This window comes from Amblyomma mixtum, chromosome 2 (assembly GCF_055824585.1).
Source record: "Amblyomma mixtum isolate Tamu chromosome 2, ASM5582458v1, whole genome shotgun sequence".
NCBI classification, from domain to species: Eukaryota; Metazoa; Arthropoda; class Arachnida; order Ixodida; family Ixodidae; genus Amblyomma; species Amblyomma mixtum.
Window position 1 is genome coordinate 237,608,219 of NC_143013.1, and position 13,359 is coordinate 237,621,577.

Here is a 13,359-nt window from a genome sequence, read left to right on the forward strand (position 1 = left end):
AATATAACCTCTTCTCCTAAAATCAAATAAGAAAGTTCATTAGTCAATTTCAGTCAATCAATCCTCTAATTAGTGATCCATATGAGGCACATAATGTCCACCTTGCTATACAATTCTGTTCAACAGGCCGCTCCGACGTATCTCGCACAGATTCAGAGCGAAAGCTCTACTTCCCGACCAAAGCTGCAAAAAGCGGGCGATCGCTGAAGCCTTGACCTTGACCATGAATAAATAAATAAAATAAACAGTAACGCGACCGGGATTTATACTCGCCGCACGGACAGACCAGTTTCCTTGGTCGGTGCTCGAGAGCACTTGGCTATCGCCGTCTTTAGTTTTTTTTTTCTTTATTAACTATAGGCTATCGCCGCAGCCCAGCACGCCTAGTCTTAAACAACTGCAACACACTCTTGCGCTGTGCACTGCACATCGTCGTCGTCATCATCTTCCATCTGCGGTGCGAGCAGATCACATGAGCTAAACATCGATCAGTGCTTAGGCTTAGTCTAATATCGCCGCCAGATGTGCCGACGACACAGCAAAGCAAAACCACGAGCCAGTCAAGTCATCATCATCATCATCAGCCTGACTACGCCCACTGCAGGGAAAAGGCCTCTCCCGTGACTCTCCCATTAACCCTGTCCTTCGCCAGCCGCGGCCACCATATTCCCGCAAATTTCTTAATCTCATCCGCCCACCTAACTTTCTCCCGTCCACTGCTATGTTTGCCTTCTCTTGGAATCCACTCCGTTACCCTTAAGGACCAGCGGTTATCTTTCCTTCGCATTACATGCCCTGCCCAAGCCCACTTCTTCCTCTTGATTTCAACTAGGATATCATTAACGCGCATTTGTTCTCTCACCCACTCCGCCCGCTTCCGATCTCTTAACGTTACACCTACCATTTTTCTTTCCATAGCTCGCTGCGTTGTCCTTAACTTAAGCTGAACCCTCTTTGTTAGCCTCCCGTTTCTGCCCCATAGGTGAGTACCGGTAAAATACACCTGTTGTATACTTTTCTCTTGAGGGATATTGGTAAACTGCCATTCATGATCTGAGATAACCTGCCATATGCGCTCCACCCCATTTTTATTCTTCTAGTTATTTCCCTCTCATGATCTGGATCAGCTGTCACTACCTGCCCTAAATAGACATATTCTCTTACTACTTCCAGCACCTGGCTACCAACTGCGAACTGCTGTTCCCTTGCTAGGCTGTTGAACATCACTTTGGTTTTCTGCACGTTAATTTTTAGCCCCACCTTTCTGCTCTGCCTTTCAGGTAAACACTTGCTTTCGCACGTATACTAGGTTTAACTACGTTAAAACGCAAACATTTTTGAAAATAACAATCTGTACAGGTTGAAAAAAAGTCACCCTGTATACCATCTGAGTTGCATTATATATCAAAGTCCTTGATATGTGCTCCGTTACGGTGTTTGCAAGCACGGGCATGAAAAGAATGGGTGCATATTGTAAGGCAGAGTACTGGTGACTTTTTGCGTCGGCGCTACACTGCGCTTTATTTCGTTCACGAAGGTGAGCCCGGTTCAGTATTAAGCATCAGATGCTTATAGGTCTAGTTTTCGACAAACACAGGCGACCATCGTCCGGATACCGCGGCGAACCGTATAAGGAGAACTCGACGCCGAGCCTGAAGCGAACTGTGCGAAATTTGCCGTCCGCCCATTAGAGGACACGGAGCACCGCGAGTGCAAGCAAGCTGCGGGTGTGTTGCATGGTTTTGCTTGTGTGAGTACTGTGACATCAACGATGGACCGCGGGCTGCTTCTTGTATCATGGTGGGGACGAAGAGAACCCGGAGAGAACAACGGTCCTGCCCGGCTTTCTTTTTTTCGACGCAGTATACTAATAGTCCGCACATCGAAATATCTTAGATTTCGGGCTTAACGTCAAGTAAAATGGCTTGCAACCGTAGACAACCAGCTGCATGGAAACTCACTATCCGAGACGCGCTGAATAGCTTATCATTCAGGACGCTTATCCTTGAAGCACGCAGAACTTGCACTCTCCAGGGCACCGACACTAACAGCCACGCCTATCGAAACGTGGATGATAACGACGGACATCTCACATAGTGTGGGGACCTTTCCAGTGTGCCAGTTTTCTATTGTTCCGAGCGCCGCAGTGTACTACGCGAGTTGCAGTAACTCGCAGATAGTGAGACATAGTTCACTGTCCCAACTGCCCGGAGATAGGGGAACATGCAGAGCAGATTGCACATACATATAAAGCTGCCATTAAACCTACCATTACTTCTCTCACACCTGCAAGTGGTGCACGGCTTCACTCGGGCTTGCAGGGTGACGAACGGGCATCAGCGGGGCAAGCACTCGTTTTCACTGTAGTGACGGTCTAAAGAAAGTTCACGCGAACACCTAAATGTGCTGGCAATGGGATATCATTGACTCCAACCAATGAGAATGCTTCTGTCTGGTTACGTCACTTCCCAGCAGCCAATGGGCGAATTTTATGACCAACGACGCATATGGGCTCCATGAGGCTTCGAATGCTCTCGCATTAATAGTTTTCCCCCTCCTCCTCCTCGGAAGCAACATTCAGGTGTCTGAAAGGAACTTACACTTTAAATCTGATCTCCCTGTGCATTTCCCTCTCCCATTATTGAAGATATTCAATGCACGAAACGACTAAAACGTAATCTCGTCACTGACTATAACGTAACCCGAAACTGCCTGATTACATATAGGGAACGTGCGCTGCCCAGGTGGCACTGCAGTTATTCCACTGTTCGACTAAAAACTGCTGCCGTCAGTCGCTTGGGCCGCTACAAACGCGAGGGCACATTCTGAACGATTAGAAGCCCGCGTTTGGTTGATAGCACTATCTGCCTCGCTTCTGTAGACATAACCCCGATAACTGATACGCACCACGTGTGGCTTCGACAGCGCGCAGAAGCTCACGCCAATAAGCTCAGGAAGGTGGCGTGGAATAGCACCAAGAGCGCCCCCAGAACTGCTTGCTCCTCTCGCTATGCTGTGTGTTAAGGCGCTGCAGTCCACACGGCAAACTTGAGCTGCGGTTCCCTATATCGTCTCGCAAGTTCCAGCAGGTTTGGAAGCGCATGAACTGACGCTGCTTCAATACGGTTCTGTCGCTGCACTGGCCAGTGTAGTACATACTGTGAAGAAGCGGTTCTCGCCAGCTATAAAGCATGTCCGCTCCGGAAATAAATGTTTCCTTCCGTCATGGGGCTTACAGAGACTTGAAAGAAATATATAAAATTATCGATGCTCTATTCATAAAGCGCCGGGGTGCTAGGACCCTGTTAGGTGCAAACCCATGACCTTCTACAACGACCTCTTTTTACGCCAGCAGAACCTTTTCTCTCTCTCTCTTACACACACAAACACACACACACACACACACACACACACACACACACACACACACACACACGCACACACAAACACAAACACACACATGTCTCCCATCTGGCTTGCTTTACTACCCGTGAACCATTATTAAGACCTCCCTAAAACAGCAAGCATAACATAGTAATTAGCACAAATTAGCAAAAAAAAGTATCAATGAGGCATAAATTAATAAAGAACTGACAGTACAAAACAAAAACACAGAAAGAGGCTTTTATTGTAATTTGTTTTAGTACACATTTGAGCACCAGTTTAATAATACCATTTCAACTTTGGATGCAGGTGCAAGCAATTTTCATGCATTGGGTGTCATTTTCTGAATTTACGCAGCGTAGGCCGTCCTCTTCAGTCGCCCGATCCGTCCGCGCGTGCGAGCATTACACCTCACCCCGCATTCGCGCCTGACAGCCGTGGATCTCAAAAAGGACACCGATAAGGCTATACCAAAGGGCGGAATCGAATATTCAGAATGTAATATCGGGTGACCCCGTTCCAATGCTATACGTACAGAGTAGCCCGCACGGGCAGAAGATAACAGGCAAAAAGGGTCGGTCATTTCTTTCCCTGCGTTATACAGTAACAGAGAAAGAGTAACATAGGCGGAACAGCGACTCCCAGCACTGCACGCGCGATTACTCGATCCCACTCGAACACACAGGCGTCGGTGTGAGATAAAACGCCGCGATCTCCAACTATAGATTCTCATGTATCAACCCCCGGTCAAGGGCGTCCGCAGAACGGGCGACCTTAACCACGGAGATAGGCGTACGAGAAAAGCGAATGGTTCCGTCTTGCTGGTGTTTCCACAGCGGTGCCGTAAGCTTTTAGGTGGCGCTTCTGTTTCGGCAAAACTATAGTCGGATACAACTTAAAGGGGTAGAGACATCAAATTCCAAGGCTGTACAAAAGACTGCCATACGTTTCCTTTGTATGTGAGGACCATAAGAGCGAAGTATTAAATTTAAGGGAGGTCTAGAACATATTTTAATTTCATTTTAAAGTTTGTGAAAATGCTCACTCTTGAAGTCTGAGCCATCGCTAGTGCATCAATGTGACGTAGGAAAAGAGAAGAAAACACAAGCAAGTATTTCCTACGTCATTGCACAGTTTTCTGACGTACGGGACCAAGTTTTGCGGTTTCGCGGCCTAGGAACCTTGGTTACGAGTGCTCACGAGTCTTTTTTTTTTCTGCACGCTCGCGAGTGCGATGGACGCCCGGCGTTGCCGCAGGCGATGCATGTCGTTGCCGAAAGATCCACTTTTGCATAGGCACATTGCCCGTGCTCTAATGTAGGAAGCATTCTCTAGTATCATGGATGTTATGTATTTTCTTGTGCGAACGTGAAGTACGCCGAGCATGCCGGCCGGCCGGCCAGCCTGGATCCCGTCTGCCGGCGTCATAAAAAGGAGCTAAAGTGTGTTCTTGACGTAAATAATAAACCCTGGGATAAGAAATGTGAAAAATGTGTCATTTTTCAGGATCGCTGACGAATACTGAGCTGCTGGCAAAGGTAACGACTGTGATACGAGCAAACTTTTTGCCACAACCGCCTCGCAGCAGCCGCTGGCCCGACGTTGCGGTCCGGCTCGCCTGGCGCCCGCTCGCTTCGCTGCTGAAGACGTCGTGGAGATTTACCATACTATTATTTTATTGTGAGATGATACTGTTGACAGTAAAGTGATGTGTAGAGCAGGCCGTTTATTATAGCGCAGGCGACTTCCGAAGCGCCGGCCGCTGCGACTTCGATGCGGAAGAGGCTATAGGCCTAGCGACGATCACGGCAACCAGGCAGCAGAAGAGCTCGTCGCCCGGAGCGCCCGCGAGCGATGCCGTTGCCGAAAGCTCGCAACATAAGCATGCATGCTTTGTCGCTGCTCGAGCAGTCTTTCTGAGGGACTGCTGTACGGCGGCGAAGTGCGACACCGGTTGCGGGCGGAGCTTGGGTAGAGCGGCGCAGCGATGCTCACCGCTCCGTGTCCCTGCTCGCAGTGGGGCGGCAGTTCGCAAGCGACGATCAGTGCGGCGCGTCGGCCAAGTGGCCATATGGCTTGACGAATGTTGCTGCGCGTGCATTATTTGTCTAAATAATGATTGCACTTCGCGCTCTGAGCTCGCTACTTGTTTTTGGTAGGCGAATGTTTTCGCTCGGCCACCGATATGCCCAAGGCACGTCGGCCAACGGGTCTCGTTTTGGTCGGCGGCGTTGTCACACTAGGACGACGCTTGGTCGTTGGGGCGTCGTCGTCGGTGCAGTGTGACTGGTTAGTCGGGGAACGACCAGGTTGGCCGACGCGACCTTCGGCGTCGCTGTCGCGTCGACCTCGGGGTCCCGTCGGCCTAGTGTGAACGCGCCTGAACAGACCTTTCCACAAATTGCAGCGCCGCGCCATCCCCTAGCGGATCCGCGCAAAGCATGATGGGAGAAAGGAGCGATCGCCTCGCGCGTCGGCTGCTGTCAAGCGTGTTGCTGTGTTGTGCCGCCGTGTTCAGGCGTTGTGCGTCTTCTCGTGCGCGTTGTTGGTGTCTCTTAGCGAAAGTTTGCAGCGCACTGCTGTGGTGGTTATCTGTTAGTCTGTCTAAGGGAGTGCTTGAAGATAATATTACAGCAATGAGCATCTACCGCGTCAGCATGAAATTTCTCAGGAGTGCGCCGATGAGCACGAGTGCACTCATACTGTTGTTTACATCACTGCGTACGAACAGCTAGTGCTCGTTTTCATGACATAAAACGCAACTGGCGCTTTAGTTCTATTAAACAACCTGTTTTCTTTTTTACCGACAGTAGCCGTGCTTGTTTACGCAGTGCGATAATGTGTGGGAAGCGGGCTGTTGACATCGCGCAAAACCGGCGCTTCTCGCTTCTTGCCCCGGCTTCCTCCGACGTGACCAGTACTTTATTTTAAACTACTTTATCCAGAAGTATGTTTGGCGACCGTTCGCTTTAACTGAAACGGCCTAACTTGTTATCCACAAGCTAGCGACAGCGACGACTGCTGCTGGCCGTAAAGCACGGCTCGGCAGTTTGGGTCACACCGGCGTTTCCCGTTCATCATATGCGTGCCCTGCGATGTAAGCAATAGTTGATTTCAGGTCACTGTTGCTAAAACTACACTCGGTGACCATTTTTATTCGCTAAAGCTTATGATTCGCTCTAAACAACCGACGCAATCACAGATCCAACCCTGCGGACTCGCTAGGCCTAGTCGTCGCGGAAGGGAAGGGAGTCGTCGTCGACGGAAATTAATTTGGCAAGCGCTTATCGCTGGGGAGTGTTCAGGTGGGGATATGTGAAATATAGCCGTTCGTTTCGCTCATTTAGAAGCGCGAACATATTCACATCGCCGCCTCATCACTGTGCTTTCGCTCAGCCGCCGACAAGGCTGACCGTCCGCCGATCGGATTCGTCGGTGTCGTTGGCCTGAAAAACTTGTCCCACTGCAATCATATCATAGTAAACTAGATATTTCACTATAATAACAAGCTGATGTTGAGCGTGATATATACAGTGTCGTTGTCAGACTAGTGTGACCGTCGTCGTCGTTGTACACTGAAAACGAGCTGAGGCTTTGAATGCGTTTGGAAAGTGTCGTGTAGCACCGCACGCGTCCGTCGAGTCCGAATGCCATTCCAATTCTCGAATGTAATTCTGCTCAGATGTCATTCGAACGTTCCCGTGTAGCACAGGTATAAGAAACAGCGATGGCGACGAGATGGCAGAGAAAGGCTTTCCGGTCATCAGGCATAGTCGGAGAGACGGACGAAAAGACGCGAGCGCGGCGCCGCGCCGCTCCGTTTTCCCACAGTGCTTTGCGCGGCCTAGGTGGTCTCGCTTCCGCAGTTGACGGCGCTTTGGAAGTCGACTGTGCTATAATAAAAGGCCTACTCGTCACATCGCTTTAGTGCGAACTCGTCCCATAATAGAAGATAAGTTCGATTTCCACGACGCCTTCATCAACGGAGCTAGCAGACGAGCAGCACGCACGAAGAAGCAGCGTCGAGCTGTCGGGATGGGACAACGTCGGCGTGAGGTCGGCGCTGTTGTCGACAGAGTGTGACACACGGGTCGGCCGACGGCTGCTATCTCGGCGACGCGACGGCGACGCGCTCGTCAGGCGACGACCGGTGCTCGGTCGGCGTCTGCGCAGTGTGACAGACGCGCCGACGGCACGAAAATCGCTGCCGCCGACCATCGCCAGACTGAAATCGGCCGATCGTCGGCGTAGTGTGAACGCGCCTTTACCATTTGACGTTGCCTACACGCTAGGCGTTCGCTGGCACAATCTGAGCTGCGTCGGGCCTGACGCCTGCCTCCTCTTCGGAATCGCTGGCCAGCGGATCAAAAATGAAGTGGTTGTCGGGGTTCGAACCGCGGCGTCTTCTTCCTCGTCTGCGTCATCCCGCGATTCCTCATAATCGGTGTCTTCGCCGAAATAAAACTCTTCTTTCCGACTCGGAGCTGTTCGACTTGCCCTCCGCCCGGCTCTCCGTGTTTACGCGCACCACGTGCGTGTCAAGCAGACGACATGCCTACACGACGTCACGGCTTTCCGGACCCACGTGACAACGCATTGTCTGGTTCATGGAGTCTGGTTTTTGACGTCATGAAAGAGCCTGGCAAAACCTGGCAACTACGAACCGAAACCGAAACTGCTGGGTACAAATAATACGATTATTAATTATATAATGCGAGTTCATGCTTCTAAGATAGTGTTCCATGCTCACTGAATCGCTACGCATTATTTACAACCCAGAGATACAACACAAAAATTTGGTTTAAGTCTGCAGTGAAGCTCCGCCCACGTTCAGCCTCCGCGCACAGAATTCCTCCACGACGAAAACGTAGTTCGCTGCTTAAACGTTTCCTGTCACGCAAACAAGAAGCTTATTACTAGAAAAAAATTATGAGTTCTAGAATTTATGCGTGGATTGTTGGATATAGTCAAACATTAATAAGCTGATTTCGTTTACCGTTGCGATTGCCCAGCGGAGTAATACAAGACACCGCGGACCGCGGCCCAGTATTAGCAACTGCTGTTTTTTCTTAAGTTGTATCTTACTATATTTCGTCTCTGCGCGACTTCGCTTGGCAAAAAATACCCGGGACACTTTGGTTTGGTTTATGGGGGTTTAACGTCGCAAAGCGACTCAGGCTATGAGGGACGCCGTAGTGAAGGGCTCCGGAAATTTCGACCACCTGGGGTTCTTTAACGCGCACAGATATTGCACATATACTATGGTGCATATACATTCGATCTAGAACAGCACACAAACAATGAAACAATGAGGCCAGTTCAGCTAAAGGTGCGAATGAACTGCGACGGGTAGTCGCTGTGGTCACGAACGTATGTTAGTGTTCACAGTGGCGGTCACTGTCCAAGTGCTGTGCAGGTGCCGGCAGCGCCTGTAAGTCGCGTACATGGTCAGTTCTTGACTGCGTTCACTTATTGTGACGCGCCCTTGTGTAATAAACGCTGCTTTCGTTTATTTTCACATTAGAGAGTTATTGAATAGGCGGATATACATATATCTATTAGGGGATAGAGGAGTAGCGTTGTGAAAGGGCGCATGCGCAGAACAATAACACCCCTCGGGTTATTGTTCTGCGCATGCGCTCTGCCGCCTAGCCACAGTGGAGGAGGATTCGGCCCCAGCTTTTCCAGGAATGCCATCCGCGTGTGCCAAGAGAGTGGGAGACCCGCTTGGCACGGGCTGCCAAATTGTATTACGAATTTGGCACAGTGCAACAAGTGCGCGACACATAGTAGCAACACATTGTATGAGCTATCTGCACTCGTTCTCCAGCATGGTCTAGTGAAATGGTCTCTGATGACGCCTAGTTTACCCATCTTTGAAAACTTTCTTCTTCAAACTTCACACCGGAACACTGTCCGTCAAAACATGGATGCATGATAAAGGACTCTTTGTCCCTTGGCCAACAGATTGTTTTCTATGTAAAAAACCTGAAACAATAGATCACGTGGGTTTAGATTGTTGGGATGCGTTTTTCTTCTGGGATGTGCTTCAAAGAATCTTAAAGAAAGATTTACCGCTACACCCGCATGGCATCAGGTTCTTACCGGTAGGAAAACAGGACATCCCTTATGACACTATTATGCTCCTTGGCCTCCATAGTTTATGGAAAACAAGGACACAATTCAACAATGCAGAAGTAGTTGCGAGATCTCCACGCGAGCATTTCATTGAAGGTGTCATACGTCTGAGGGAAGTGTATCAGGCACTGCCTGATCAGCCAACTTGGTTTTGGTTAAATGTGTTGGATGACTTGGTTGAACTGAAAAAATTTTAACCTGCGTGTCAGTGCAAGTGTTGCTGACATGTTTTACTTCTTAGTACCCGTTGTGAAAACGCAATAAAGAAAAAAAAATCCGGCATGGTCTAGTGGCTAGGATACCTGGCTCTCACCCAGGAGGTCCGGGTTCGGTCCCCGGTGTCGGAAGATTCGTTTCTTTTCTTTTTTTTCACTCATTACGCGGGTGCTGCGTTTGTACAGAATATATTTTTTTCTCGTCATCTATACTTCAGCCATACTTAGACGGCCGGGCAGAAGATAACAGCCAAAAAGGATCGGTCATTTCTTTTCCTGCGTTATTGCAGCCAGTGCGAGAAATACCGTAACAGAGGCGGAACATCGAGCCCCAACACTGCACACGCGATAACTCGATCCCCCTCGACCACACAGGCGCCAGTGTGAGACAAAACGCCGCGATCTCCAACTGCAGATTCTCATGTATCAACCCCCGGTCGAAGCGGTATACGCATGTATGAGGAAAGCGAAAAGTTCCGTCTTGCTGGTGTTTGTAATTCGCGCAGCGGTGCCGTAAGCTTCGAGGTGGCGCTTTTGTTTCGGCAAAACTGTAAAGTCGGATACAACTTAAGTATGCAGTGAAGATCCGCCCACATTCAGCCCCCGCGCACAGAATTCCTCCACGACGAAAAAGTAGAGCGCTGCTTAAACGTTTTTTGTTACGTACACAAGAAGCTTATCATAAGAAAAAAATTATGAGTTCTTGAATTTTGATGCGTGGATTGTTGGATATAGTCAAACATTAAAAAGCTGATTTCGTTTACAGTTGCGGTTGACCAGCGGAGTAATACAAGACACCGCGGTCCAGTGTTAGCAACTGCTGTTTCTTTAAGTTGTATCCTACTATATTTCGTCTCTGCGCGACTTCGCTTGGCAAAAAATACCCGGGACACTTTGGTTTGGTTTATGGGGGTTTGACGTCCCAAAGCGACTCAGGCTATGAGAGACGTCGTAGTGGAGGGCTCCGGAAATTTCGACCACCTGGGGTTCTTTAACGTGCACTGATATTGCACATATACATTCGATCTAGAACAGCACACAAACAATGAAACAATGAGGCCAGTTCAGGTAAAGGTGCGAATTAACTGCGACGGGGAGTCGCTGTGGTCGCGAACGTATGTTAGTGTTCACAGTGGTGGCCACTGTCCACGTACGCTGCGCAGGTGCCGGCAGCGCCTGTAAGCCACGTACATGGTCAGTTCTTGACTGCGTCCACTTATTGTGACGCGCCCTTTTGTAACAAACGCTGCTTTCGTTTATTTTCACATTAGTGAGTTATTGAACAGGTGGATATACATATATCTATTAGGGGATAGAGGAGTAGCGTTGCGCCAGGGAGCATGCGCAGAACATTAACACCCCTCGGTTCATTGTTCTGCGCATGCGCCTCGCCACAGTGAAGGAGGATTCCGGCCCAGCTTTTCCAGGAATGCCATCCGCGTGTGCCAAGAGAGTGGGAGACCCGCTTGGCACGGGCTGCCAAATTGTATTACGAATTTGGCACAGTGCGACAAGTGCGCGACACATAGTAGCACCACACTGTATGAGGTCTCCGTTCTCGTTCTCCGGCATGGTCTAGTGGTTAGGATACCTGGCTCTCACCCAGGAGGCCCGGGTTCGATTTCCGGTGTCGGAACGTTTTTTTTTTTTTTCGCTCATTACACGGGTTCTGCGTTTGTACAGAACATTTTTTTTCGTCATCTATACTTCAGCCATACTTAGACGGCCGGGCAGAAGATAACAGCCAAAAAGGATCGGTCATCTCTTTCCCTGCGTTATTGCAGCCAGAGCGAGAAATACCGTAACAGAGGCGGAACAGCGAGTCCCAACACTGCACGCGCAGATAACTCGATCCCCCTCGACCACACAGGCGCCGGTGTGAGATAAAACGCCGCGATCTCTAACTATAGATTCTCATGTATCAACCCCCGGTCGAAGTCGTTACGCACGTATGAGGAAAGCGAAAGGTTCCGTCTTGCTGGTGTTTGTAGCTTGCGCAGCGGTTCCGTAAGCTTTGAGGTGGCGCCTCTGTTTCGGAAAAACTATAGTCGGATGCAACTTAAGTCTGCAGTGAAGCTCCGCCCACATTCAGCCTCCGCGCACAGAATTCCTCCACGATGAAAAAGTAGTCCGCTGCTTAAAGGTTTCTTACGCAAAACAAGAAGCTTATCGCAAGAAAAAAATTATGAGCTCTAGAATTTTCATGCGTGGATTGTTGGATATAGTCAAACATTAAAAAGCTAATTTCGTTTACAGTTGCGATTGCCCAGCGGAGTAATACAAGACACCGCGGAGTGCGGCCCAGTGTTAGCAACTGCTGTTTTTTTTTTTAAGTTGTATCACGCGACTTCGGTTGGCGAAAAAGTTCCGGGACACTTTGGTTTGGTTTAGGGGGGTTTGATGTCCCAAAGCGACTCAGGCTATCAGGGACGTCCTGTGTGAAAGATAATTTAACAAAACTTCTGTAACAAAACTTCTGTGTCTTACATAGGCCAGACCGGGGGGTGTGTCAGTGACCGGGCGGGGGAACATTTGCGGGCGTTAAGGGGTGGAGGGACACATTTAGCAGAGTATTGTGCGAACTGCACAGCGTGCGAGCTGCGGCTGAAGGAGATAGATACTTGACAGAGGCGGTGATAGGACGGCACATATCAGGAAGAGGGGGATGACTGTGTGAGTGACACGTCTGTTAATCTTCTGCAGGCAGAGTACAGGAATCTTGAGCACGTATAGTGAACTGACGATGTGTTTCTTTACTGTGCATGTCTCCTTTTATGTATATATTTGCTTTTTTGCCTGCGAATAAATCAGATGAAGTTAGCGCCTCTCCTGTGTGTTTCCTCTTCTTGTCTGTGTGTTCTTGTGCGCTTAAAATCATTTAAAAAAAGCTATGTGAAGGGCTCTGGAAATTTCGACCACCTGGGATCCTTTAACGTGCACTGACATCGCGCGTGTATGCGGTCTAGAACAGCACACAAACAATGAAACAGTGAGGCCAGTTCAGGTGACGGTGCGAATGAACTGCGACGGGTAGTCGCTGTGTTCACGAACGTATGTTAGTGTTCACAGTGGCGGTCACTGTCCACGTGCGCTGCGTAGGTGCCGGCAGCGCCTGTAAGCCGCTTACATGGTCAGTCCTTGACTGCGTCCACTTATTGTGACGCGCCCTTTCGGAACGAACGCTGCTTTCGTTTATTTTCACATTAATGAGTTATTGAATAGGCGGATATACATATATCTATTACGGGTAGAGGAGTAGCGGGGCGCCAGGGCGCATGCGCAGAACAATAACAACCCTCGGGTTATTGTTCTGCGCATGCGCCCCGCCACAGTGAAGGAGGATTCCGCCCCAGCTTTTCCAGGAATGCCATCCGCGTGTGCCAAGAGAGTGGGAGACACGCTTGGCACGGGCTGCCAAATTGTATAAGGAATTTGGCACAGTGAAACAAGTGCGCGACACATAGTAGCAACACATTGTATGAGCACTGCACACTCGCTCTTCGGCATGGTCTAGTGGCTAGGATACCTGGCTCTCACCCAGGAGGCCCGGGTTCGATTCCCGGTGTCGGAACGTTTTTTTTTTTTGTTCACTCATTACACGGGTTCTGCGTTTGTACAGAAC

At 49.5% G+C, this 13,359-nt stretch overlaps 1 protein-coding gene and 3 non-coding genes across 8 annotated transcripts in view; 3 read left to right on the forward strand and 1 right to left on the reverse strand.

Annotated features, from left to right (window-relative positions):
* LOC149363053 (cholesterol transporter ABCA5-like) overlaps window positions 1-13,359 on the reverse strand; it is a 144,022-nt gene that overhangs the window by 67,619 nt on the left and 63,044 nt on the right. The gene's annotated exons all lie outside the window — the stretch shown is intronic.
* On the forward strand, window positions 9,798-9,869 carry TRNAE-CUC (transfer RNA glutamic acid (anticodon CUC)). Its single transcript has one exon. It is a non-coding gene; the product is annotated as a tRNA-Glu (tRNA).
* Window positions 11,302-11,373, forward strand: TRNAE-CUC (transfer RNA glutamic acid (anticodon CUC)). The gene has a single exon. It is a non-coding gene; the product is annotated as a tRNA-Glu (tRNA).
* TRNAE-CUC (transfer RNA glutamic acid (anticodon CUC)) lies at window positions 13,237-13,308 on the forward strand. Its single transcript has one exon. It is a non-coding gene; the product is annotated as a tRNA-Glu (tRNA).